Genomic DNA, 24,220 nt, shown 5'->3' with positions numbered 1-24,220 from the left:
GCCACCGGCAGATTCGACACAGAATGCGCGCTCCTTCAGAGACTCCAGAGGGCTCGCCCCACCTTGGGCGCTTGGGAGGGCTGCGGGATCTCAGGTAACACCCTGCCAACAGACTTGCACAAAGATAAGCCAGGCCAGCCCAGTAGGGTGCACATTCCGGCACGCAGCCCCATTCCGAGACTTGCAGACTGAGACGCACGAGGACCTTCAAAGCGTAGGCTCTGGGCACTGACACTCGGGCTCACCCACGGAAATGCACGCTTCTTTTGTGTTCGTGCGCCCCTGGGGCTTTAAAGGCCCATATCCCATCAACTCGGGGACGTAGACTCAATGTTGCTCAAGCTCTCGTGCTCCTCGTATGAAGAAACAAAAGAATTTATTGATTTGCCCATCTTATCACATCCATGCTTTACCCACTTTAAGAAAATAGTTGGAGAAAGGCGGAGGAGAGGTGAGGGGCTCTTCGGGGAAGGTCAGTTACGAGCATCTATTGTAGGGCGAGCAGGATTTGAACCAGCAGAGAAGAGGAAAGGCAAGAGGCAAAGAGGGTTGGAAAGACTAGGAAACAAGATAATGGAGGGAAGGGAAGCTGAGAATCCAGGCGCCCGCAATTCCCTCCTAATGGCTTTGCCTCTGCTGACCTGCCCTTTTGTGCTTCGGCCTCCAGCTGACGACCTTCCGGAGATGGGCTTCCTCCCTTCTGCCCCAAAGGTGGGTCAGCAGGCAAAGCTGGATTCCCTTTCCAGAGAGAGTAGAAAAATAAACAAAGTGTTGGTTATAGACATAGCATGGCGCACATCCACCAGAATGTCTAAAATCAAAGTGATGGAAAATGCCAAGTGAAGCTCTGGGGACTGTCCCACACTGCTGAGTAGAGTCAACGGGTACAGCCGCTTTAAAAGAACTGTTTGATGGCATCTGTTGGAGCCAACCATACACACCTTCCTTGTGACCCCCCCCCCCCCCAGGAGCTTACAGGCTCACCAGAATGAAGTTCTTTCTCAATACTATGGAAGTCCATATTCTCTTCCTGTTCCAAATTGTGGTTCTGGAGAAGTACTGACAGTTGAGCATAAGAAGGGCGGCTGCAGAAGAATCTTCCCCAGTATTAAACCATTTGTGTTTTTTAGAGCTTTTATTTCAAGATTTGGCATTAATCACAATTTATATTTGGCTTCATTTTAATGACTAATTTTGAATTTAACATTTTTGAAGATAAAAACAATTTTAACTTTTACATATACTCTTATTTACAGTGTTATTAAAACATTAAAATTCTGTATGTTTTAAATATAATTCTATATATATTTTTAATTCTTTAGATCAATAATGTCTCATTGATGTTCATGTGAGGACAGTCCCAGCTGTTGTCTCCAAATCTATTGCCCCCCCTCTGCTTCTTCAGTGATTATTTCTAAAAGGCAAAGCTGTGCATCTTGCTTCTTTGCTTAGGATTTCAGTACTTCAACACTTCAGTAGGTCCACATGGCCCTTAGCAGAATTTCCTAAGTGGTTTCCCGTGGGAAACTACATCTACAAGACAATAATAATAGATTATATTCATTGAAGGCGTACTATGTACAAGTTAGCATTCTAAATTATTTCCTGTAAATTTATTCACAATCCAGTGAAAGAGACTCCATAATAATTCCCATTTTATAGGTTCAGATTCAGAGCGCTAAGATATAAATAAATTGGCCATCATCACACAACTACTGAGGTCCAGAATGTGAGCTGGGGACAGAGGCAATTTTAACATATAACTTAATGAAGCAAAGTTTTTCTCTTTCCTTTTTTTTTTTTTTTGCTCATTGTTTTGTTTCTTAAATTCCAAATATGAGTAAGATCATGGATTTGTCTTTCTCTGACTTATTTTCCTTACCATTATGCACTCTAGCTCCATCCATGTTGTTGCAAGTGGCAAGATTTCTTTTTTTTTTAACAGCTGAATAATATTCCATTGTATATATATATCCTCCACATCTTCTTTATTCATTCATCTATTGATGGATCCTTGGGCTGCTTCCATAATTTGGCTATTATAAATAATGCTGCAATAAACATAGGGGTGAGGAACCTGGGTGGCATAGTCAGTTAAGCACCCTGGACTCAACTCATGATCCCAATTCCACATTAGGCTCCCTGCTCAGCAGGGATCCTGCTTCTCCTTCTGCCTCTGCCCCTCCTCCCTCCTCTCTCTCTCAAATAAATAAATCTTAAAAAAATAAACATGGGGGTGCATGTATCCCTTTGTAGTAGTGTTTTTGTATTTGGGGAGTAAATACCCAATAGTGTGATTACTCGATGCTACAGTAGTTCTATTTTTAATTTTGTGAAGAAACTCCATACTGTTTTCTACAATGGCTACACCACTTTGCATTCCCACCAATGTGCAAGCGTGTTCCTTTTTCTCCAAAGCCTCACTAACACTTGTTGTTTCCTATATTTTTTTATTTTAGCCATTCTGTCAGGTTTGAGATGATAGCTCATTGTGGTTTTGATTGACATTTCTCTGATGATGAGTGACGTTGAGCATCTTTCCATGTGTCTGTTGGCCATCTGTATGTCTTCTTTGGAGAAATACCTATTCATATCTTCTGCCCGTTTTTTAATTGGATTATTTGGGTTTTGGGTATTGAGTTGTATCAGTTCTTTATTTTATTTACTTTTTTTAGTATTTTATTTATTTTTTTTTGATAGAGACCGTGAAACAGCGAGAGAGGGAATACAAGCAGGGACAGTGGGAGAGGGAGAAGCAGGCCTCCTGTTGAGCAGGGAGCCCGATGTGGGCCCCTATCCCAGGACCCTGGGATCATGACCTGAGCCGAAGGCAGACGCTTAACAACTGAGCCACCCAGGCGCCTGTATCAGTTCTTTATATATTTTGGATACTAACCCTTTATCAGATATGTCATTTACAAATATCTTCTCCCATTCAGTAGGTTGCCTTTGAGTTTTGTTGATTGTTTCCTTTGCTGTGCAGAAACTTTATTTTGATGTAGTCTCAATAGTTTATTTTTACATTTACTTCCTTTGCCTCAGGAGACATACCTAGAAAAATGTTGCTACAGATGATATCAGAGAGATTACTCCCTGTGCTCTTCTAGGATTTTTATGGTTTTAGATCTCATATTTAGGCATTTAATCCATTTTGGTATTTTTGTGCATGGTGAAAGAAAGTGGCCTAGTTTCATTCTTTTGCATCTAGTTGTCCAGTTTTCCCAACACCATTTGTTGAAGAGACTGTCTTTTTTCCCTTTGGATATTCATTTCTTCTCTGGCAAAGATTAATTGACTATATCATTGTGGGTTTATTTCTGGATTTTTTGTTCTACTATATTGATCTATGTGTTTATTTTTATGCCAGTATCATACTGTTTTGATTACTGCCACTTTGTAATATAACTTAAAGTCTAGAATTCTGATGCCTCCAGCTTTGCTTTTCTTTTTCCAGATTGCTTTGGCTATTCAGGGTCTTTTGTGATTCCATACAAATTTTAGGATTGCTTATTCCATAATGTGAAAAACATTGTTGATATTTTAATAGGGATTGCATTAAATGTGTATATTTCTCTGGGTAGTATGGACATTTTAACAACATTTGTTCTTGCAACCCATGAGCATGGAATGTCATTCCATTTCTTTGCATTGTCTTGAATTTCTTCCATCATTGTTTTATAGTTTTTCAGTCTTTCACCTCTGGGTTTTTTGTTTTGTTGTTTTGTTTTGTTTATGTCTCTCACCTCTTTGGTTAAGTTTATTCCTAGACATTTTGTTGTTTTTGTACAATTGTAAATGAGATTTTTTTTATTTTTTTGAGATTTTACTCATTGAGAGAGAGAGTGAGAGAGGGAGAGTAAGCAGAGGGGGAAGGGTAGAAGGAGAAGCAGGCTCCCTGCTGAGCAGGAAGCCTGATGCAGGGGCTCAATCCCAGGACCCTAGGATCATGACCTGAGCCGAAGGCAGATGCTTAACCGACTGAGACACCCAGGTACCCTATTTTTTTTTAGTTTCTGTATCATTTATTTTTGTTCTAATCTCTATTATTTCTTCCTTTTGCTGGGTTTGGGTTTCATTTGTTGTTGTTCCCTAAGACTATTCTCAAATTGCATGATTTTCTTTCCTCTCCTTTGCTCAGCTTGGTTACTTTCCATTTCTCTGTCTTCCAGTTCATTAATTCATTCCTCTTCTTCTAGCTTGCTACTTATTCCCTCAAGTGTATTTCTTATTTCATTTATTGTGTTCTGGATCTCTGATTGGTTCTTTTTTTTTTAATCTCTGTGTTAAGGGTCTCACTGATGTTTCCCAATCTTTTCTTAGGTCCAATATCTTTATGACCATTACTTTAAATTTCTGTCAGGCGTATTACTTACATACATTTCACTTTGTGTCTCTTACTGTGGTTTGGTCCTGTTCTTTCATTTGAGAGATATTTCTCGGTCTCTTCATTTTGTCTGACTTTTTCTGTGTGTTTCTGTGTGTTAGTAAAGTCAGCTACTTTTTTTTTTCTTTTTTTTCTTTTTTTTTTTTTTTGCTCTTAACAATAACAGCCTTATGAACAAGAGGTCCTGAAGTATGTCCTGCAGTGTAGTGTCCCCTGTTCCTCCCCTGTAGTGAAGTGGTCTGGCACTTCAGGGAGTATCTACTACGTGTGTCGCCTGCACTCTGCTGTTGAGTCTTGGCCTGTTTCTCCTTCAGTCCAATTGTTTGCAGAGGCTCTCTTTGCCTATTGAGAGCAGTGTTTAGTCCGCAGGATGGGTGGGGTACATTTTAACACCTCGTGTGGGTGGTCTGCTTGCGAAACTAGGTATACCCCCACTGCCACTGGAACTGTGGTCCTGCAAAATGCACAAGTCCTAGAGATGTGATGTTGGCAGGATTTGCACAGTTTTTCTGTGGGAGAGTCCCGCAGTGCCTAGACCGAAGTGAGCATGACTAGAAAGGATGGATCCCTGATGCATGGGGGGCAGGGTTTAGCGCAGTGTAAAGAGTTTTGTTGAGGTGCTGCTTTCTGCATGTGGCCATTGTTTATGCTGAGGTGCATGGGGAGAAATAATGCCTGCCAGCTCATTTGTTCCTAGAGGGGTCTCCCACTGGTGATCCCTGTCTCTCAGGGCCACACTCTGAGATAAGCAAATCACTCTCCCTCTCATCTGGTCTACACCCAGCATTTGTCAGACTGCTGTGTCTGTGCTGTATCTGCATAGACTGTCAAGGAATCTCTTTAAGGATAAGGATTCTACTTCCTAACCCCCTCCAGTCTGTCCCAGAGCTGAGCCTGCAGATTTTTAATATTCTAGGCTTTAAATCCTGCTGGTTGAAAGAACTCATGAAACTGGCCCCTCTGGCTTTCAAAGGCAGATGTTATAGGGATTCATTCTCCCTGTTTATGGGCTCTCTGGTTGATAGATAGTCTGTTTTCTACCCTTCTCCATGCCACTAGCTTCCTCCCCACCACAGACGGCTGTGGTCCATTTTGCTCCCAGACTGCATCTTTACCCTTCCTACCTTCTTTGATGTGGCCTCTTCTCAACCTTTAGTTGTGAAGTTTGTTCTGCCAGTCTTCAGATTATTGGGGGGGGGTCGTTTAGGCTGCTGTGAGTGTTATCTCACAGCATGGGCCTAGGCATGGGACAGGCCAAGCTTAAGGTCCTCCTCCACCACCTTCCCCAACACCAATTGTTAAAAGGAAAAAAAGCTCACAATATTTATTACACCTTTGATCAGGTATGGTGCCTTTGTTGAAAATAAATTGACTATATAACGTGAGGCTATTTCTGTGATCTCTAGTCTGTTCAAGTAATGCATCTATCAACCTTTATGCCAATATCACACTTTCTTGATTACTATTGCTTTAGAGTAAGTCTTGAAGTCAGATAATATACATTTTCCACCTTTACTTCTTTTTCAGAATTGTTTTTAACTATTCCAGGTCCTTTCCATTTCTGTGTAAATTTTAAAATTGACTTCTCAGTTAAAAAAAAAATACCTGCTGAGATTGTGATTCCATAGGTCAATTTCAGGGAAATTGATGGCTTAACAATATAGGCTTTGGATGTCTTTTGTTAAATTTTTTTTTAAAGATTTTTATTTATTTATTTAACAGAAAGAGGTCACAAGTATGCAGAGAGGCAGGCAGAGAGAGAGGGGGAAACAGGCTCCCTGCTGAGCAGAGAGCCCAATGTGGGGCTTGATCCCAGGACCCTGAGATCATGACCTGAGCCAAAGGCAGAGGCCTAACCCGCTGAGCCACCCAGACACCCCTCTTTTGTTAAGTTTATTTTTAAGTGTTTTACTTGTTAACTCTGAGTGTTATTTTGTTTTCCAATGGTTTGTTGCTAGTGATCTTTCATTTACTAATTTTAGTAGTTGGGTTTTTAGGTGTCTTTTTTTTTTTTTTGGTCGATTCCTTGGGATTTTCTACATTAATAATCATGTGATTTGTATATAGAATCAGTTTTACTTATTCCTTTCCAATCTTTACGCTTTTTTTTTTTACTTACCTAGCTGTAAGATCTACGTCATCTTGTATAACCTTGCTCATAACATCCCAATATTATTCTTTAAATACATTCAAGGTCTGGAGTAAAGTCCTATATTTCACTCCTGATATCAGTAATTAGGTTTTTTTTCTCTTGCTGTCTTTTTTTCCTTGATCAGTCTTGCTAAATGTTTACCAATTTATCAATTTTTCAAACATCTAACTTTTGACTTTGTTAATGTTCTCTATTGTTTTGTCCATGCTCTATTCCATTGATTTCTACTTTATAATTTTTTCCTTCTACTTAATTTGGGTTTAAACTGCTCTTCTTTTTCTAGCTTCTCAAGGTAGAAACTTAGGTAATTTCTTGTAAACCTTTTTCCTTTCTTTTTTTTTTTTTAATATTTATTTATTTATTTGACAGACAGAAATCACAAGGAGGCAGAGAGGCAGGCAGAGAGAGAGGAGGAAGCAGGCTCCCCGCTGAGCAGAGAGCCCGATGCGGGGCTCGATCCCAGCACCCTGGGATCATGACCTGAGCTGAAGGCAGAGGCTTTAACCCACTGAGCCACACAGGCGCCCCACCTTTTTCCTTTCTTAAAAAAACCTTTAAAATTATAGATTTGCCCTTTAGTTGAATCCCAAAATTTTGGACACATTGTGTTTTCATTTTCATGTAGTTTAAAATGCTGTGTGATTTCTTCTTTGACCCATTAGTTATCAAGAAGAGTGTTGTTTAGAGGCACATAGATGGCTCAGTTGGTTAAGCACCTGTCTTCAGCTCAGATCATGACCCCAGGGTCCTGGAATGGAGCCCCACAGCAGACTGCCTGCTCAATGGGAAGCCTGCTTCTCCCTCCCCCTCCACACCTCCCCCTCCTCCTACTCATACTCTATCTCTCTCTCTCTCTCTCAAATAAATAAAATCTTTAAAGAAAAAAAGAATGGAATTCATTCCTAAATATTTGAATCCAAATAAGTTATTTCCAAATATTCAAAAACTTTAAGCATATACTGTTATTTTTATTGTTGCTTTCTAGCTTAATTCCCATGTAGTCAGAGAAAAGCATTTGAAATTTATTGACTTCAGTAAATTTTGTGACCCAGCATATGGCAGTACCTTGGTGAATGCTCCATGAGTACTTAAAAAATATATATACTATGCATTTGTTGTGCCTAGTGTTTTATAGGGGTCAGTTAGAAAGGTGGTTGATAGATTACTACTTTTTTGTCTAGCTCTATCAATAACTGATAGAGGTTGTGAAAATCTCTGATAGTGAATTTGTCTCTTTCTACCTTTCATTCTGTCATGTTTGCTTCATGTATTTTAACTTTATTAGGCATATACACCTTTAAAATTATTACATCTTTTTGCCAAATGACACTTTTGTTATTATGAAATGTTCATAATCTAAATATACCTAAATATACCTTCTTATATACCTCTTATCTTTAAAATATAAATATTTTCATCTCTAAATATACCTCTTATCTTTAAAACTAAGTGGTCTCATATTAATATAGCCATTCAAGCTTTTTTATGATCAGTGCCAAGGGCTTTTGGGGGCTGAGTCCTCCTGTCATAAGCCATGTGAGTGGACCACCTAGGCGTCATGCCTTCCAGCCCCAATCCAGCCTTCAGATGACTGCAGTCCCAGTCAAGGTCTTGCATCTAACCTTATGGACAGCCCTCATCCAGAACCACCTAGCTGGACTGCTTCCAATTTTCTGACATATAGAAACTGTGAGATAATGTTTGTGGCTTTTTAAGCTGCCATGTTTGGGGGTAATATGTTACACAGCAATGGCTAACTAATACAGGGTTCTTCCCTGAACTGGTTGTACAGTCCCTTCTCTTGAGAAATGAGTGACCAGACTGCTGGCCTTCAAGGGACCTTTAGAGGCTTTGACAGTGATTGCCACTGCAGTGAGAATAATATCCTCCCTGAATCTCCTTACAACAGAAAAGCTAGGCCCCTGTCATATTCAACAAACATTTACCCCTTTACCTAAGAAGCAGAAAACTCCATAGCTGGATTTTCTGGGTCTTTTTCCCTTAGGTCCAGGCTGTTACAGCAGAGGCTAAAGCACAGAGGTGCCCTGAGGAAGATTCTAAATCCAGAGTAAGTGAACCTGGCCTGTGACCCACATGGTCTGGCTTCCAGAATTCTCTGGCACTGACTCTCCTTTCTAGACCCTGAACCGTTAACAAAGTTTTGCCTCGACTTCTAGCCTCCCTTAGAAAATATTTGTTTCAGCTTCTGTTCTCCAACAACAAGGAGGTAAGTTCCCTTGAAACCTTAGTGATACCAGTGGCTAAGGCAGGATAATTTATTGTAAGATTAATTTCTGTTTTGATTTCACTGACATGGAAGCATTGGGAGGAAAGAGAATGGTTTCTCTTCCCTTCCCTCTTTGATCCCCAAGGCATAGGTAAGGGAAGATTAAATCTTCTAAAACCGTTAAATTAGGAGTCAGGAGAAGATACTCACTTAGGGGCTTGTACAGTGAGAAGCAGGAGCAACTGGGGTAGCAAGATGGATCCAGAAGAAATGTTCCCAATACCATGTGGTCATAGTGCCAGAGTCTCAGTGAGTGGTGGTTACTCTGGCACGTCTAGGAGGGCTGGATCCAAGTGCTGGCAATTGTAACCTTTGAAAGAATCCCTTTGCTCCAGCTTGGCACAAAAGTGATTATACTGTTGGCCTTCAAGGTACATCTGAGGATTTGGACAGGGAATGTCACAGTGGTAAGATTGCGTCCCTCTGAAACTTTTATAATGCTTAAGAGCCCTGGCACCTGTCACATAGTTATTCAGTAAACATTTACCAAGCACCTACTATGTGCCAACCATTGTTCTAGGCACTGGAGGAATAGCAATGTACAAAACCTCCTATTCACAAGGAGCTTATATTCTTTGGGACCAAGCAGGCGATATAAAAATAAGCTGTTTTTTATTTAAAATAAAGGGGTACCTGGGTGGCTCAATCAGTTAAGCATCCAATTCTTGATTTCGGCTCAGGTCATGATCTCAGGGTTGTGAGGTTGGGCTCTGTGTTGAGCCCGGAGTCTTCTTGAGATTTTCTGCCTTTTCCTCTCCATCTGCCCCTACCCCTCCTCATTCTCTCTCTCCCTCTCCTTCTCTCTAAAATAAAGTAAGTAAAATGTTTGAAAAAAATAAGCGGGTTAATAATAGTTTCAGATAGTGATAAGGACTCTAAAAATAATAAAGCAGGGAGGGGTGCCTAGGTGGCTCAGTCAGTAAAGTGTCCAACTCTTAATTTCAACTCAGGTCATGATCTCAGAGTTGTGAGATCAAGCCCCACAACAGACTCCATGCTGGGTGTGGAGCCTGCTTGAGATTCTGTCTCTCTCTCTCTCCTTCCCTCTTTAAAAAGAAAATAATAACAACAATAATAACAATAATAATAAAGCAGAGAAATTTGGTAAACCATGATATGAGATGGGGCTAGTCTTTAGATAGGTGGTCAGGCCTCTCCAAGGAGGCAACTTTTGATCTAGGATATAGAGATAACAAGATATCAAGAAGACTTGCAGTTATGGCATGTGCAAAGGACCCCAGGTAGGAACCTACTTGGCTTGCATAAAGAATAGTAGAAAAACCCATGTGTCTGGAATGTTGTTAATAACAAGGAGAAAGATACAAAATAAGATCAGAGAAGTCTGCAAAGTCCAAATCGTATAGATCTTGTAGATCGTGATTTAAAAAAATGTTAATTATTTTCATCTGCAGTGGGGAGTTGCTGAAGCATTTTAAGCAGGGGAGTAAATGGTCTGATGCCTGTTTTAAGATGATCATTCTGGCTATTTGTGGACATTGAGCTGGAATGAGACAAGAATGGGGACAGGGAAAGCAGTTAAGAGGTTTTTCTAACTCCCAGTTAAATTTCTGGGTCAGAGGAACAAGAGTTGGACATGCTGAGATGGGCTGGTTTCAGAAAGTACCTGGAAGGTAAAGCAAATCCAACATGCTGATGGATTTGTCGTGTTAGAGGAAGAAGGAGCGTCAGAAAAGAAAATCACAAAGATGGACTTGTGGCTATTGGGAGCCTGAGCAAATGGCTAGATTTTGGTGTCATTTCCTGGTATGGAGAAAAGCGGGGAGAATCAGCCTCCCTGCCTCAGAGGAAAGGGATTCATAAAACGGGATATGAATTAGACCTAACAAAGAATATGGTGAGGGAAGGCAGGAGAAGAAGACAGATAAAGTAGAGACAGACGCTGCATGCAGTTAAGGAACTTGCCTTCTGTTAGTGTTTGGTTTTCTGGGAAGGGGGAGGCAAAGTCATTTGTTGCCTGCAAGGGGAATTATTCCATGGCTATGATGTGGGGGAGGGTGGGGACAGTCTGGAAAAGCCCCCGTGAAGAACTGAAGAGCAATCCTGCTGGGGAAATGTGGGAAGGAGTCACCCAGCTGAGCGTGGAGACAATTCTGAGTCAAATTTTGTCCCCTGAAAAAGCGTGCTATAGCTTAACCCCTGGTACCTCTATATGACACAAGCAAGTTCTGGGTGTACCCAGAACATCTTTTGTTCAACAAGTCTTATCCGTCTTCACCACCTGCACTAAATGCCCCCAGTGGAGTTGGGAGTAGTCAATATCAGAGAGCAGACTCCTATGTTCGACTGGGTCCTCCAAGATGCAGACACCATTCAGGATTAAGTGCACCAGGATTTTCTTAGGGAAAATGAAGTAGGGAGGAATCAGGGAGGCCAGGAGAACCACCAGATCATGGTGCCAGTCCGACCCAAGTAAAGGCGACGGAATAACAGCGGAGTGTAGCATCCTAGCCTGCCAAGTAGTCTCAGGAAGCTTCAGCAAAGCCGTAGGGGAGTTCTGGAACCCAGTTGACAACACGAGAGCCCCCTGTACTCATAGGAACCATCTGCCGTGGTGTGGGGGCTATACTCGGTCACTGGCAGGGGGCAGCCTACAGAAGGCCTCTGCACCAGCACTGGCACAGGTTTCCAAGGGCAGCAGTTGGGGTCCTCAGTCAGTGACACTCCCCAAAGTAAAGAGTTCTAGGAGCCATATTCTCATGATGCTCCCCCCTCATCAGATCAACATTTAACCCAGGTTTAGGTTTATTTTTGTCTTGTCCCTTCTGGATCCTTTGAGTTCCAGCCAATGCAACATGATTGAATTTGCCACACGCTACTTCCCAGTCCAGCCTAGAAGAACTCCCGTGTGCCATCCTCCATGCCCTTTCCTGTCTGTTGGCTGGATGTTTGTGTCCACATGTTAAAGATGGCAGACCCTGGTCCCTGAGTGACTATGTGACCAGAGCCCATTGCTGCCCCCGCCTTTTCCTGTTAAGCTCTTTGAACCATTGACGTGAGTGAAAAGTAAATTTCTATTAAATTTGAGGTGTGATATGTTCTGGTCTATTTGTTAGAGCAGTAAGCTTGCCCGAGCTGCTCTACTGCCATAGGCCAGCTATGAGAAAGATGGTAAAGATACCCAGGACATGGGAGAAGGAGCGAGAGAGTGAAGACAGCGTTTGATTTACAGAAGTTCTGTTAATACACAACTTTTTAGGACTGTGAAGTTGGGCTGTGCTGGGATCACTCACACAGGCTGATGGGGAATTATCCCAAGTGAATGGATTGACAGGTGGTCCAGGTACACTTCTCTGGGCCAGTATCTCTTCAGCTTTCTCATGTGCCTACTTGGAGTGAGGTCCATACCTCTCTCTTTTGACTTCTTCTCCTGCCATTTGTCCTCCAAGCTAAGGTTTATGTAGGAGTCCCAGGAGCCCCACTCGACTTTTCGTCCAGCCCATGCCTCTAGAATTCTAAGAATTCTAGAATTCCAGACCTTGGTGTGGGAGGGAGGAGGCTCGTGTGTCTAATCCCATCTTCTCCCCTAACTCTCTCTGTGGCCTTCAATATAGGCCTTTTCCCTCTCTGGCTTCAGCCTTCCTTTCTGAACAACAAAGGGGACTGGACCCGCTGACGTCCGGCCCCTTCCCACTCTTATTATGGGTTTATGAAATTGTGACTTCGAGGAACAAATCCCTAAGAAGTGGAAGGAGAGCTGGTTTGCTTCTGTCCAGCAGAGGGGAGCAGTTCCCCACGAACCAGCACTCAGGCCGGGAGTCATCTGTGTCCCACCCTGTAGGCCCAGCCTTCAGAGGCCTTCTGAGCAGAAAGGAGCCAGAGTTCCGGGCATGAGAGACCCTACCCCAAGATGGTGAGCACAGGGAAGGCCTCCAAGGCCTTCTCAGCCCTATGAGAAGTCATTCGGGCTGTGCCTCTCCTGCAGAGAGAGGTGGGTCAGTCAGTAAATATTAGTGGGGCTCTGGCTTTGCCAGTTTGATGGGAAGGAGGAAGCTTATGTAAACTAGAAAGACAAGACAGGCAAAAACAGACAAACAAAAGGCTCCCCAGAGCTAGGTATTACTCCTAGCCTGACAAGTCTCCAGCAGAATGACAAGTCTCCATAGTTCAAACCACACTTCGGGTTGTGGTTTGAACTATGGCCCTCCGAAAGACCAGGCCACCTCAGAATGACCTTATTTGGAACAAGGGGAACAGTGCAAATATAATGACTTGAGTTCGTATGGGAGTAGGGTGGACCCTTACTCCAATATGACCAGTGTCTTTATAAAATGAGGGGAATTTGGACACAGACACAAAGGGAAGACAGAAGCAGCAGTTGGAATCATGCTGCCAGAAGCCAGGTGACACCCACAGCTGCCAGAAGCTGGAAGACACTCCCCTGGAACCTTCTGGAGGAGCAAGGCCCTGCCAACACTTCCAGCTCCAGACCCGGGAGACGATACATTTGTGTTAAGTCACCCTGCTTGGGGAACTTTTTTACAGCAGTCCCAGCAAACCCCAGTATTTTCAGGATAAAGCCCAGTGTCCCTGTGGCGTGACTTCCAGCCTCACTGCCCATGCACCGTATGTTCCAGCCTTACTAACTCACAAGAGGGATGGCCATCCACCTTTGGCCTCTGCACATATTCATACCTGGAGCGTTTTCTTTCATCTCCATTTCCCCGTTGTACCTAGCGTATGCCTTCTACTGGGAAGGGTTCTTGGATATAAACAAGATCCCATTCAGGCTGGCCTGAGTGACAGCACATGTGTTGGGGGACAACAGGAGCCTGGAGGCCAGGCTCAAGAATGAAACACCTCTGGATGGCCTACAAGCAGAGGCTGGGATATCAGTTAGGACTTGCATTTGTCTGTAAGCCACAGAGACGTGAAAAACAGACACAGAACAACACAGCGCTCTTTTTCAGCCATCTACAAAGAAGCTCAAAGATGAGAAATCCAGGGCAGACTCAAGACTTGAGGATGTTGGGGCTGACTTCTCTGATGGTTGATGAAGCACTGAGTGATGCAGGAAAGACATGAGGTTTCGAGGCCAACGGCCAAGAAGGAATTCCTGAGACATCTTTGGTGCGAAAAGGTGGTTTTATTAAAGCACCATTATTAAAGGGATACGACCAGTGGGCAGAAAGAGCTGCGCTGGGGTCATGAGGAGTGGCCCATTCATTATATACTTTCAAATTGGGAGGCGGTTAGGGATAGCCTAAGTCTCTAAGGAATTTTGGAAGCAAGGTTTCCAGGACCTTGAGGTGGCGATCTGTTGTTGGGAAAAGGTCATTCATTACCTTCTCATAAAACCTTAGGGGCGCCTGGGTGGCTCAGCTGGTTGGACAGCTGCCTTCGGCTCGGGTCATGATTCCAAGATTCTGGGATCAAGCCCCACATCGGGCTCCCTGCTCTGTGAGGGAGCCTGCTTCTCCCTCTCCCCCTGCCTACCGCTCCCACTGGTTGTGCTCTCTCTCTCTCTCTGTCAGATAAATAAAATCCTTTTTTAAAAAATTCCTTAGTCATGAGACCCTTCAGATGTATATCAGTGGGCCATATACTTGGGGGATGATTGCCAACATGTATCTTGAGGATTTAGAGATAAAGGAAATTTCTAAAAGAGTTTTTATATGTTAAAGTAGACTTACAGGATTCTGGGGGGTCGGGCTAAGATTGCTTTTGCCCTTAACAAAGTATTAACATAAAGGCAGCTGTGTTGCTAGAGGAAGGTCACTCTGCCTATTTCAAGGACTTGTCAGTGGGCAAGTAAGGAAAGTTAATACTTTTTCTTCAACCTTTGTTTCCCACATCACCAAGCTTTAGGCCCACGTCTTAGGCAGAAAGGATAAGGAAGCAGGACCAGAACATGGGCTAGCACAGCTGCCTGCCTCCTCAGGGGCCCTCACAGAAGCCACATGCAACAGCCTGTGACATCTCACCCACAAGGCAGAAGGGGAGGGGAGGAATCCAGCATGAGAGCAGAGGGGGATGCTGGCAAACGAGAAGCACTTTAAATCGCCCAGGGGCAGATGAAAGGAAATTCTTTGATGTTACTCCATAGTTTACCTGCCTGGAAAAAAAGGGTGGAAAGATCTGTTTAGCTGGAAAGGTGTCACTGCCATCTCAAGATCAGCCTGACTGGCCAGATGCCAAAGTGCAGTCAGCTCACTGTGATTTGTTCCTCCTGAAGACAGCAGGAGGAGAAGTCGCTCTCTCAGCCCCATGGCAACCAGGCCTCCCACAGGAGAAGTGGTGAGTGCACCCCTGCAGGGGCTGATCCATTAGCGCCAGGCCATGTGCTGAGTGGTTGGAATGCAGAGATGCATCCGCTGAAGCTTCCCCACTCCGTGGGAGCCCACAGGCTGGCAGAGGAGACAGATGTGCACAGCCAGCAGCATATACTGAATAATCCGTAAAAGGGGCGGACGCAGTGCTGCCTGATCAGCTCCCTGGGATCTTCTCCGAGGAGCTGAGTTTGACTTGAACTGGACAGAGTTGGTCAGGAGCAGGAGCTAGGGAAGCTGGAGGGCTGTGGCACGTTTGGAGAACAACAGGGGTGGCCGGAGCCCAGGGCTTCCGAGGGTGCTAAAGACAGAGAGCGCTCCACTGTTCTTGCTCCAGTCAGCCCCCGCCTAGGGCCCAATCCAGGGGCTGGTTTCCAGCCTTCTATTTTTTTCTTTTATCCCTTCCCTCTTTTATTTTATTTTATTTTATTTTTTAAAAGATTTTATTTAAGCATACACTTATGCTTAAAGAGAGAGAGAGTCTACCAGTGGGAAGGAGAGGGAGAGAGAATCTGAGCAGACTCTGCACTGAGCGCAGAGCCCTACACTGGGCTCGATCCCACAACCATGAGACTGTGACCTGAGCTGAAACCAAGAGTCAAACGCTTAACCAACTGAGCCACCCCTCCCTTCTTTCTAAAAAATCCTCTCATGATATCACAGTGATCACGATGGCATGATACCAGCTTCTCTACCTTCTTTCTGGCTGCCCTTCCTCTTCTTATTTCTTCCCTCGCCTGCTTAAATTCTGACCATCTTCGCAGTCTGCACTGCCTCTGGACGTATTAGAAACCTCTCCGTCTCTATTTTTCCTTGCGTATTGGTCTCAGTTTCTTCTACCACAAGATTAGCCCTCTACACGTGTTTGTGAACGTGGTACCACAAGATTAACCCTCTACACGTGTTTGGGAACATGGCACCAAGAACCCCAGTGTGGCAAACATTATGGAAATATGTTTCCCCCATCTCCATCTGTTGACCCTGGAGAGTGATTCTGATTGGCACTGGTTGGGTCATATGTCTGCCCTGGGGCCCATCACTGTATCATAGGGATGGGGCGGTACAGTTCATGATGAGGGAAATCAGCCTCCATGACTGGCCCCATCAAAGTCACATGGAATGAGTGAAAGGCATTTTCCAAAGGCAAGTGTGTCAGTCAGGGCTCTGGTCAGGAGACAGAAACTACACGATGTTAACAGGGAGAGTTGAATATAAATGATTATTAACAATAACAGGGGCTTAACCACCAAGGGGTAAAGAGAGCTCTAAACAATACAGGAACCAATGAAAACAAAATATAGTATATATGTGCTGTAGAATATTATTCCAGCACAGAAGGAGGGAAATTCTGACCTACACCATAGCACAAATGAACCCTGAAAACAGTATGCTAAGCAAACTCAGAAAGATACAAAAGGACAAATACTACATGATTCCGCTTCCACGAGACCCCTGGAAAAGGCAAGTTCATAGCGACAGAAAGTAGAATAAAGGTTACAAGGGCCTGGGGACAGGGAATAGGGATGGACTTTCACTTTGGGATGATGGAGAAATTCTGGAAATAGATAGTGGTGATGGTTACCCAACATTGTGAGTGTACTTAATACCGCGCAAGTGTATGCTTAAAAGTGGTTACAGTGATCAATTTTATTTATGTAGATTTTACCACAATTTTTGAAAGTCCACAAGCGTTGTGGATAGAGTAGCTGGCACTAATCTCGCATTGAAGCAGAAGACCCAAGGAAGAAAGCACCTTTGGAAGGGGATCCCCCCTGAGCGTCAGACCGCCCCTGGAGAGACACTCAGGGGCCCTTCTTTCTCACACACAAAGGTACAGTTTAAAGGGGCCCAAGTCATTGCACTGGGGCTTTGTTGTTTGACTTGGATCGCCATTACATCAGTTTGCTTAAGGAACATGAGGGGGTGGTGCTTGGTGGCTCAGGGGCTTAAAGCCTCTGCCTTCGGCTCAGGTCATGATGTCAGGGTCCGGGGATCGAGCCCTGCATCGGGCTTTCTGCTTGGTGAGGAGTCTGCTTTCCTTCCTCTCTCTCTGCCTGCCTCTCTGCCTGCTTGTCATCTCTGTCTGTCAAATAAATAAATAAACAGGTCTCTGACTGCCACACCTGGCCTCCCCCAAGACTACTTGGGGCCGCCAGGCCCAGGCAGACTGTGTGACTGTGCCATGTTTCGTGGATGAGAATGCAGTCCTTGCACCCCTGCACTCACAGCTCAGCCCCTCCGGGGTCTGAGACGTGTCCCTCTGAGGCGCTGGAGGCATGGCTCTCCCTCTACCCCACAGAATTGGCACAAGCCATTCTAGTGCCTGTATCATCATCTTTCATTCAGCCATCCCCACCACATGCCCACACCTTCTGTCCAGAAGGGACAAGTGCAAGAGTGACAAGGGCATTTTTATAGAATTTACAGAAACCTACTATAGAGCTGGGTGGATCACTGTAGGAGGCTTCAGTGAGCTGGGCTCTCAACCAAGTGGCCATTACCTTTGTGATCTAGGACCATCTCAGGACAACAGGAAAATCCAGGTAGCTGAAAAGCAATTAAGTTTGTGTCCTCTCACTCCAATTTTGGGTCCCTTTCTTGCTTTTAAGAGAGGGTAGGAGGGAAGAGCATCATGACCAGGAATGGTCAGGGTAGAATCCCAAATCTTCAAAATAGGCTTACATGGCCCACCAACTCTCTTGTCCTGATGATTACTCAGGAAGCGCCAGGGAGAGATGATACCACGCTAGGCACAGCACATTGAGGGGCCGGTACTCGGCTTGAGCTGCTGTGACAAAATACCACAGCCTGGGTGCCTTAGACAATAGACGTTTACTTTCTCACCCTTCCAGAGGCTGGAAGCCCACCATCCTGGTGCTGGCAAATTCTTGTTCTGGTAAGAGCCCCGTCCCTGGCTTGCAGGGGACCACTCTCTCACGATGTGCTCACATGGCCTTCAGTATTATCCATGGTCTGGTGTCTCTTCCTCTTTTTGTAAGGACATCAGTATGACCTCACTGAACCTTAATTACACCCCTAATGACCCTGTCTCCTAATACAATCACAGCCTGCTTCCCCCTTTCCTTTTTTTTTTTAAATTTATTTATTTATTTATTTGGCAGACAGAGATCACAAGTAGGCAGAGAGGCAGGCAGAGAGAGGGGAGGGGGAGAAGCAGGCTCCCTGCTGCGCAGAGAGCCTGATGCAGGGCTCAATCCCAGAACCCTGGGATCATGACCTGAGCCAAAGGCAGAGGCTTTAGCCCACTGAGCCACCCAAGCACCCCCTGCTTTCCCCTTTTCTCTCTGCCTGCCTCTCTGCCTACTTGTGATCTCTCTCCCTCTGTCAAATAAATAGATAAAATCTTAAAAAATAAATAAATAAATGCCTGCAGGTCTTTAGCTACAGCTTTTGTCTGGCAGCATTTTCCTGGGAAGCATTTCACATCTGCCACTTGCTTTTCCTTTCCCTTTCCTGCGCCTGGAGGGATCCTTTGCATTTTCCTTTTGATGAATCATCTTTGAACAAGCAGAGTTTTCCCCAGACCAGCTCTTTGCAGGAACATGATGTGGGAGGGGTCAGAGCAATGCTCCTCACTAGCTGGAATTTTCCTTACGACCCAGGCTTTACACATGAGCTTGATCAACCTTCACTTCTCAGCTTAGGCATGTCTGGGCAAGTTTGGCAACCCAGAGATGCTGGCCTCTGCCAAGGAGATTTGCCTGATTTGATTTTTGTTTATTTATTCATTTGTTGTCTGAATGATGAGAGAAGAAGTTTATGTCCCAGTGCCTGGGAGCAGAGAGAGGGTGGAAAGACAGGGTGTCTGCAGTCAGCCTCACAAGGACCATTATAGCAATCTGGAGAGAGCTGCTGCAGGATGCAGAAGTCAGAGCTCTTTTGCTTTGGGGCTAGATGATCGTGTGAGAGGCCACAGCATGGCAGAGAATGTCAGCACTTGTCCCACTCACGCCAGGATCGGGGCTCAGGAACAGGGGCCGAGAGGAACTCAGGCCTGCTTTGGCGTCATGTGAACTGATATCTTGGGTTACAGAGGACAGAAGCCACCCTGACCAACACGTGCAAGCATCCGAGCTTTTCTTTATCCTTTATCTTTATTATCCTTTATATTTATTTTCTTTATTCTTTATCCTTCTACCTTCTACCTTCTCCACGTTCCCACGTGCCACCATCAACAAGAGGACTACCCTCCGCACATCTTACCACCCCTGGCCGCCTCCTACTCCTGGACCCAAGCTTGGCCTACCACCTTTTAAGACCTCGTTAGGAGTCTAAAAGTTTGAACATCTTAATCAAAGAGGAACCTATTGTAGATCACAGGATCAAAGGAGGAACTGAAAGTATTGGGCTCTGTACAGATGGGGCCCTGCCTCAGGCGGCTCAGCCGGAATCCTTTTTGGACTTCCCCTGAGATTCAGATTCCTGGACAGAGAGTCTTATGTTTATCAATAATGTGAGAAAAGAACTAAAATACATCAGCCACCAAGGGCTAATGTCATCTTTTTTGCATTTGCTCATGTCGAAGAAATACCAGTACAGTATCATGCTTGAGGCTGTCCTCCCCAGAGATTGCCTGACCATTTCACATATTCAGTTAAGATCAAAGGAACCAAATGATAGCAATGGCCAAGCTTTTTTTTTTTTAAAGATTTTATTTATTTGAGAAAGAGAGAGACAGAGTACATAAGCACAATCGGTAGGGAGAAGCAGAGGGAGAGGGAGAAGCAAACTCCCCACTGAGCAGGGAGCCCCACATAGGGCTCAATCCCAGGACCCTGAGATCATGACCTGAGCCCAAAGCAGACGCTTAACTGATTGAGCCACCCAGGCATCCCAGCAATGGCCAAACTTAATCATCAACAACCCTGTATCTTTACAGGGGGAAAAACCTGTATCTTTACATGGGGAAAAACCAACCAATCACTCTTCACTACGGGTGTCAAGTTAAAATATGATGTTTCTTTGGAAACGTCTGTTTCCTTTTATAATCCTTATATAATCTAGGTTACTGTGGCCCTTGGTTCTTCATTTATCTCCTAAAAAGATTTGATCTCAACTCAGTCCTATCCATATCACCTACTGGCATGAGTTGTGTGAAGCTCAGATGAAAGGCTTCCTGATGGCCTGCCTAAACCCCACTCAGCATTCAAGAGAAATTCTAATGGGGAGAATTTGGAGAGGACTAAATCTGGGGAGGATTCAATTAAATCGATAAAAGGATTACTTGGACCTAAGAAAAAGGAATTCATGGAGAAGAAAAATATGTTTCATTACACAAAGAAATTAAAACCTGAAGCAGTTACCATTGGGATTTTTGTTCAGGAAATGAGTATCGACTACCTGCTGGGTCCCAAATGGCGTATTTCATGCTAACGGTACCCAAACAGAGAAGACCTGGGCCCAGAGCCCACTGAGCAGTGGAGACAGCATTTACATGTTTCAATGAATCATCAGGAACCAGGATCTACAACAACAACAACAAATTGTGTTTTAATTGCCTTTTTTTCCTGATTATAACAACAATGCATGCTTATTGAAGAGAATTTGGGAAACAAAGAAGAAACTTAAAATGGTCTCTGATGCTGCCAGCAGAAATAATCACTGTTAATGTTTTTTGTAAATATATGTGGTTATAATAAACACTGACATTGATTAAACGCGTTCCACGGGCTAAACTCTACTTTCATCACTAGCCCTATGAAGTGGGTTACCATCATCGTCGTCATTTTACTGATGAAACAGGTTTTGAGGTTAATCTGCTCAAAATCCTATGGCTAGGAATTGGCAGAGGTAGAACTAATTCCAGACTCATCTTGTCCTCTTCTCAAGCTCTCAAACAGCCCAGGGACCAGAAGGATCCAGCAGCTAAGGCTTTGTCATCAGAGGGGCAAGGCACTTCTGAACAGCTCATGGCTGCCCCTCAGATCTGACTTGCGGGGGACTAATGCCCAATTCCTGTGGAGAGACCAGGGCTGAACTAGCGGTACTGTCTAAAAATAAAAACAAAACAAACCAGAAAATCTTGGTCTCTTTGGGAACCCTTTAGCAGAGGAAAGGACAGAAAAGAATTGTTTGGCACACTCTGAGAGGAGGGCACCATGAAGCCCAATATAGTGCTGCCACCTGGTGGAATCAGTGGTATAGGACACCGTGTCCCGCAAGACCAGCCCTGAGAGAACTCTCAGGGAGTTCTCCCTGAGAGGAGAAGTTATTTGGAGAGAACTTTGCAAGAAGTTGGAAGTCTTGCCTTAGGGGGTAGGGACAAGAGTTATAATTGCTAATGTCATGCCCCTGCCCTCCCCATATCCTGACAGGAGATGAAGAAACTCAGATTATGTGTATTTTCCTATAATCATAAAGAATGTTTTCTTCGATACTTTTTTATAATGAAATTACCTCTGATATTCACACACCTTAAGTACTTAGTAGATCTACTACTAGGTCATTGTCAGAAGTTAGCAGACTGGTACAGAGTAAGGGGTCAGAAGTGCCATCTGGAGGCGCCTGGATGGCACAGCTAGTAGAGCGTGCCACCCTTGATCTCGGGGTTGTGAGTTTGAGCCCCATGTTAGGTATAGAGACTACTTTAAAAACAAAACAAGGCCAAAGAGTGTGCCATGTGTTGGGTTCATCCGTTTCCCCCCTGCCTGGGATGAGAGGCTCTCAATCACTGCGGTACTAATGAGAGCAGAACGCCCTCCTGCCCAGGCGCTGGTGTATATTGATGACCTGACTCACTTGTCCTTGGGAGTCCCTTTTTGAACATGACCTAGAGGATTATGATCATTGTTTTACATCTCCTTTTATTAGGCAAAATACGTTTAAAATATAAAGAGATGTACATCAAAACCAAAAAAGTTTTGGTTTCCTGGGTCTTTCATCTGTCAAAGACAGATGAAAAGTCCCATGAAGGACATCTGTGGGGTTAGATATATTGTAGGACACAAGCACAGAACCTCAGGTTCAGGTTCAGGTTCTACAGAACCCCCAAAATATTAGGCAAAATGGAATTTGTCTGAAAATGTATGCTTTTTCCCCTGGGGAGAAAATCAAGAGCTTTCATCAGCTTCCGCAAATCATATATACCCAAAGAAGAGGTTCAAAATCATGGCTGGCAACCCCTCAGAGGGTCCCTCAAATCATGGGGTTCTCTAATGTTGGCAACATCACATGCACTACTATTAGGAATTATCTGAATTATTAGCTTTAGATAAGTGAGTGATGATGCTGGTCAGGCAGACTTTCATCCTTTTCTCCTTTAGACCCGCAGACCCAGCTAAAGATAGAGTCCATGTGAAAGGGTGCTGGGCGACAATAAGGGGACCCCCCTCCTGGTTCTGAGTTTGGATCTGCCTATAAAAGCTTGGTAGCTTTGGGTACTTAATGCCCCTGGCTCTCATTTTCCTTAACTGAATAGTAAAAGCATGTTATGATACAATTTTTAAGTTCTTTTGCATTATTAAAATTCAATGATTTAGGAGAATGGCTTTTAAACTTATTTAGCTTTAAACCCCGTCCTAGGGGGCGCCTGGGTGGCTCAGTGGGTTAAGCCGCTGCCTTCGGCTCAGGTCATGATCTCAGAGTTCTGGGATCGAGTCCTGCATCGGGCTCTCTGCTCAGCGGGGAACCTGCTTCCCCCTCTCTCTCTCTGCCTGCCTCTCTGCCTACTTGTGATTTCTCTCTGTCAAATAAATAAATAAAATCTTTAAAAAAAAAAAACAAAAAACCCGTCCTAGGTTTCTGAAGATTCCCTTGGGTCACTGCAAAGATTTGATTTAAATTTGGAAGTCCTAGGGGCTCCAAAGAGCACAGTTTGAAAATTACTGTCTCTGGATAATTATGTGAGTCATTGAGTTGATACCTGAAGAGGAAACTAACATTCTTAAAGAAGATTTTGCCAAAAAGTTGTATTTAAATTGAACTTGGGTGACCTAGTAAGATTTCCTATTGATTTAAATTAGATCTAGAATGAGGAGCCCCTGCGTCTTTCCTTTCCAATTGAATTTCTGATTGATAATCAATTAGCAGAGTCTTCTCATTTAGCATTTTACTTTTTTTTTTTTTTTTGCTTTCCAGACATCTAATGAAAGAAAACACTTAAAGATTATTGGGTTTAAATGCAGTTCTGGGAGAAGCAAATTTAATCAATGGCCGAAAATCAGAAGAATGGTCATTGTCTCTGGGAGGAAGGGTGAGGGTGAAGATTTGCTGGGAAGAAATGCCGGAACATTTGGGGGTGATTTGGGGTTATACATTGGTCAAAACGTAATGGATATTCACTTAAGATTTTTTTCATTTCACTGAATTGAAATTTCACATTTAAAACATGTGAATACAGGGTCACCTGTGTGGCTCAGTCAGATGAGCGTCTGCCTTCAGCTCCAATCAAGATCCTGGGGTCCTGAGATGGAGCCCTGCGTCAGGCTCCTTACTTCGCGGAGGGCCAGCTTCTCCCTCTCCTCACTGCTCATGCTCTCTCTCACTCTCTCTTGCTCTCTCTCAGGTAAATAAATCTTTAAAAAAAGGTGGGGGTTGGGGAATCCTGTCACTTGCTATTATGAGGATGAGCCTTAAGGACACATGCTAAGTGACATAAGCCAGTCTCAAAAAGGTCTTTCTTGTTCAGATGTAGCCTTACAGCATCTGCCATGGCAAAATGACCATCTCTGATTTTTGCAACCAGGTACTTAACCTAGCAAGCTCATCTAGGTGAGGACACTATGTTAAGTGAGGATCTGGCTGGAAGAGTTGACTCACTCAAACAAGGTAACTGAGGAGAGTTTAATGAAGGGACCATTAACAGAGATGTAAACATGTTCGGGGGAATGGCCCCCCTCCACCTGGGCCCCACTGAAGTCCCCACCCTTTATATGAACTTATGCCCCAGCCTTCTCTCTGCTCCATCCTAGTTCAGGTGGCCCATCTTTAGTCCCTCTGGGTGTGGAGGTATGGGCTCTGCCAGTGGTTGTCAGTCCCAGTGAGCAGGAAACTTACCTGGGGAACTTTTAAAATACATTGGTGTCTGGCCCTACCCCCAGAAGTTCTAATTTAATGGGTCTCGGGGGCAGCCTGGGCATTGGTGCTATTTA

At 44.1% G+C, this 24,220-nt stretch overlaps 1 long non-coding RNA gene across 1 annotated transcript; it reads left to right on the top strand.

Annotated features, from left to right (window-relative positions):
• The first annotated feature begins 3 nt into the window (after positions 1-3).
• LOC122904956 lies at positions 4-23,503 on the top strand. The gene is made up of 4 exons (XR_006384290.1): positions 4-94; positions 668-711; positions 8,542-8,604; positions 23,470-23,503. It is a non-coding gene; the product is annotated as an uncharacterized LOC122904956 (long non-coding RNA).
• Positions 23,504-24,220: the final 717 nt, after the last annotated feature.

The sequence above is a fragment of the Neovison vison genome, chromosome 4, assembly GCF_020171115.1.
Source record: "Neovison vison isolate M4711 chromosome 4, ASM_NN_V1, whole genome shotgun sequence".
Classification (NCBI taxonomy): Eukaryota; Metazoa; Chordata; class Mammalia; order Carnivora; family Mustelidae; genus Neogale; species Neogale vison.
This window is presented reverse-complemented; position numbering and strand designations above follow the sequence as displayed.